We start from the raw sequence: 4,050 nt of genomic DNA, 5'->3' as shown, positions 1-4,050 counted from the left end.
CGGCCTTCAAACCTTTCGTTTGAATATTTGCTACAACCACCAAGATCTTCACCTGCGGCGGCTCCACCCGGGCCCACACCCCAGGCTTCAAGGGGGCCTCCTACTCGTCGCGGCCTAGCCCCCGCGGGCATCGCACTGCCGGCGACGGCCGGGTATGGGCCCGACGCTCCAGCGCCATCCATTTTCAGGGCTAGTTGATTCGGCAGATGACTTGTTACACACTCCTTAGCGGATTCCGACTTCCACGGCCACCGTCCTGCTGTCTAGATCAACCAACACCTTTTCTGGGCTCTGATGAGCGTCGGCATCGGGCGCCTTAACCTGGCGTTCGGTTCATCCCACAGCGCCAGTTCTGCTTACCAAAAGTGGCCACTGAGCACTCGCATTCCACGGCGCGGCTCCACGCCAGCGAGCCGGCCCCCTTACCCATTGAAAGTTTGAGAATAGGTTGAGATCGTTTCGGCCACAGGACCTCTAATCATTTGCTTTACCGGGTAAAACTGAACATTGCCGAGTGCCAGTTATCCTGAGGGAAACTTCGGAGGGATCCAGCTACTAGATGGTTCGATTAGTCTTTCACCCCTAGACCTGGGTCAGACAACCGATTTGCACATCAGGACCGCTACGGACCTCCACCAGAGTTTCCTCTGGCTTTGCCCTGCCCAGGCATAGTTCACCATCATTTGGGTCCTAGCATGGATGCTCACGCTCCACCTCCCCGGCCCCGCGAGTGGGTGGCGGGCAAGACGGGCCGGTGGTGCGCCCGGGGCTGCCCTGCGCAACACACGCCCCGGGATCCCACCTCAGCTGGCGCGCGCCGGCCCTCACCTTCATTGCGCCGCAGGCTTCCGACGACGGCCCCTGACTCGCGCACGTGCTAGACTCCTTGGTCCGTGTTTCAAGATAGGTCAGGTGGGTAGCCGACATCGCCATGGACCCCGGGCGCCGGAGCGCGGCCTGTCAAGCCTGGCCTGGTGGCACTGCGCGGTTGGGGCGCACTGAGGACAGTCCGCCCCGGTTGACGCAGCGCCAGGGGCTGGCGGGCCCGGTCCTGCACCCCTGCATGAAACACCACGCTGCGGGGACGCCGCCTGCGCCCCTCCCCCCCAGGAGGGCGAAGGGGGGGGAAAAGTGACGCCCCCCACCACGGTGCCGCCGATGGGGGCTGAGGAGGGTGCGGCGGCGATCCTCTCCCTCGGGCCCGGGATTCGGCAAGACATGCTGCCCAGGGGCTGTAACACCCGCTGCCGCTTGCGCGGTGCCGGGCCACCTGCCCACCAGAGGCCTTCCCAGCCAACCCGGAGCTGGTCGTGGCGCACCGCCGCGGCGGAAATGCACCCGGCCAGGGCTGGCCGCTGTCCGGGCAGCGGTCCCCCGCAACGGCCCGCCCTAGCTGGCCCGCGCCCCTGGATGGGGTTTGCCCCGGGGGATGGAAGGGAGGCGGAGGCAAGGATCTGCCGAACCCGCGCCGGCTGAGCACAACTCGCGGGGTTGAATCCTCCGGGCGGACTGCGTGGGGCCCACCCGTTTACCTCTTAATGGTTTCACGCACTCTTGAACTCTCTCTTCAAAGTTCTTTTCAACTTTCCCTTACGGTACTTGTTGGCTATCGGTCTTGTGCTGGTATTTAGGCTTAGATGGAGTTTACCACCCGCTTTGGGCTGCATTCCCAAGCAACGCGACTCCGAGAAGCCACGGGCCCAGCGCGCCGGGGGGCTGCCACCGTCCACAGGCTGCGGCCTCGATCAGAAGGACTTGGGTCCCCCGAGAGCGCCGCCGGGAGGGGGGCTTCTGTACGCCACATGTCCCGTGCCCCATCGTGGGGTGGGGATTTGACGCTGGGCTTTTCCCTCTTTGCTCGCCGTTACTGAGGGAATCCTCATTAGTTTCTTTTCCTCCGCTGACTAATATGCTTAAATTCAGCGGGTCGCCACGTCTGGTCTGAGGTTGCAAGCCCAAAGCTCGGCCACGCCGCGCGCGCACGCGTGGAGATGGCCGCCTTTGTCTCCCCCCGCCTGCCAGCCCACCTGCTACGCCCCCGCCCCCCAAGTGGGCCGGAGACCGAGAGCGAGCGAGCGATGAGGAGAGACGGAGAACCCCATCCCAGAGACGAGAACGGAAAAGGGAGCGCGGCAGAGACAGCCCCGCGCAGGAGGACCGGCTGGGCGGCGGTGCGTGCAACGGCCTCAGTGGGGAGAGAGAGGGGAGCGATGGCGCCCCTCGGGCGCGCCCTGAGACCGTGACAGAAGAGGAGGGGGGCGGGCGAAGGGAGAGGAGGGGGTCGGAACCCCTGTCCCAGGCGCTCTCACCTCCCGCGCGTGCGTGGCAGCACAGCATGGTACCGCCGTGGTTCCCACCCGCAGACAGCCGACTGCGCAAGGGGGGAGGCCGGGGGCGAGGTCCATGCCTCGACTCCCCTTCTCACCCTCCTCTCTCTTTCTCTCGGCCCTCGGCGGCGCCTTTTGACGCTGTCTCTCGCTCTCCCCAGGCCGCCGCGCCACCGCATCCGCAGCGCGGCCCCAGCGAGGATGAGCTCCACCCCAGCGGCTCGCTCCGGGAGCGGGGAGCAACGGAGCGCTCCCCGAGTCTGCATTTAGGGGGACGAAAGCCCTGCGCGGCGACCACGACGATGATGACAACCGCGACAACGACGACGCCTGCCGGACCGCAGGGAAGGGATCAAGGCCCGCCTAGGGAAACGCTTCCCTCGCCGAACACCTGACTGCCTTCCCTCCGGGCACCGGCAGGATGCCGCCACCACCGCCGCTGCCGCCGCCCGCTGCAGGCGACGGGCCTGCGAGGCAACCCCAGCTGCGCAACTGGGGTGGCCCCCGGACGGCGATTGATCGTCAAGCGACGCTCAGACCGGCACAGCCCCTGGAGGAACCCAGGGCTGCAAGTGCGTTCAAAGTGTCGATGATCAGTGTGTCCTGCAATTCACATTAATTCTCGCAGCGAGCTGCGTTCTTCATCGACGCAAGAGCTGAGTGATCCACCGCTAAGAGTTGTCTGCCTTTCGGGCACTGCTCACGCTGAGAGGCCCCTTTTTGTTACTCTGGTGCCGAGGACGCGCGGGGCGCCCCTGGCTTCGACCGTACGAGCACACAGAAAACGGAAGGGGAGGGAAAAAAAAAACACTGGAGCAACCCACTCTCCGAAGGCCGGCCAAGAGGCGGGGGAGCCCGCACCCCTGACCGCCTTCCCCCGCAAGGGGTGACGCCGACCTCACAAATGCCGTCCTTCGGAGGCGGCCCAGGCTCCCGGGCTTGGCCCCGCCTCCGCGCGGAGGGCCAGGCGGCATGCACCAGAATGCAGGGGACATGGCAGCCCGCCGGCTTCTCTCTTTCACGGGACAACACGCACAAAACACACGGCACACGGCTGGGGGCGGGCAGCCATAGGCCCCTGCACCACGCCAGCTCTCCCTCGGCCCCAACACCGCGGGCCTCGCGGAGCGCCATTGCGCTGCTGCCCGGCCAGCTTTTCTCTTCCCCACTTCATGGCCTTTTCCCCGGGCTCGAGAGGGGCACGCGACAACGACCGGCCCCTGCCAGCACGCCTCCCGTGGGACCGCTCCCCCACCGGGCAGGCGAGCGACCGGCGGTCGCGCTCCGCCGCTGGCCCAGAGGCGGACGCCACCGAGACCCGAGCCAGCGTTGCCAGCGCCCGAGGCCTGCTGGATGGCAGAACTGGCCGCCGCCAGGGCCGCACTCCTGGGGCCTCCGCGTCGCACCGCTGGGGCCCCTTGCCCCGGGCACGCGACGGCGGAAGGTGGTACGGCGCTGAGCCGGGGGGCAACGCCCGCTCTCCTCGTTTGCACGCGGAGACCGGGCGGGGAGAAGCGCCCCTGCGGCCACCCTGCATGCCTTCCTGTGGCCCACACACGGCTGGGAAGGGGGCTGGAGGACTCAACAAGCGGGGCCCGGGACGGGACCGCCGCCGGCCGACGGTGGGTGCCGTCCGGCCGACCGTCCCCACAGGGAGGGACACCCGTTGAGCGGCACCGCCACTGCTTGGCACAGGGTCACCCGCGCTCGCGGGCCTCTGCCG

The 4,050-nt window shown here is 67.4% G+C and overlaps 1 non-coding gene across 1 annotated transcript; it reads right to left on the bottom strand.

Moving 5' to 3' along the window:
- Positions 1-2,854: 2,854 nt before the first annotated feature.
- Positions 2,855-3,007, bottom strand: LOC139603550 (5.8S ribosomal RNA). The gene has a single exon (XR_011683715.1). It is a non-coding gene; the product is annotated as a 5.8S ribosomal RNA (ribosomal RNA).
- Positions 3,008-4,050: the final 1,043 nt, after the last annotated feature.

This window comes from Agelaius tricolor, unplaced genomic scaffold (assembly GCF_023055355.1).
Source record: "Agelaius tricolor isolate 1412-34295 unplaced genomic scaffold, bAgeTri1.0.p SCAF_39, whole genome shotgun sequence".
Lineage (NCBI taxonomy): Eukaryota > Metazoa > Chordata > Aves > Passeriformes > Icteridae > Agelaius > Agelaius tricolor.
The sequence above is the reverse complement of the archived record's forward strand: the minus strand, read 5'-3'. Positions and strand labels throughout refer to the sequence as shown.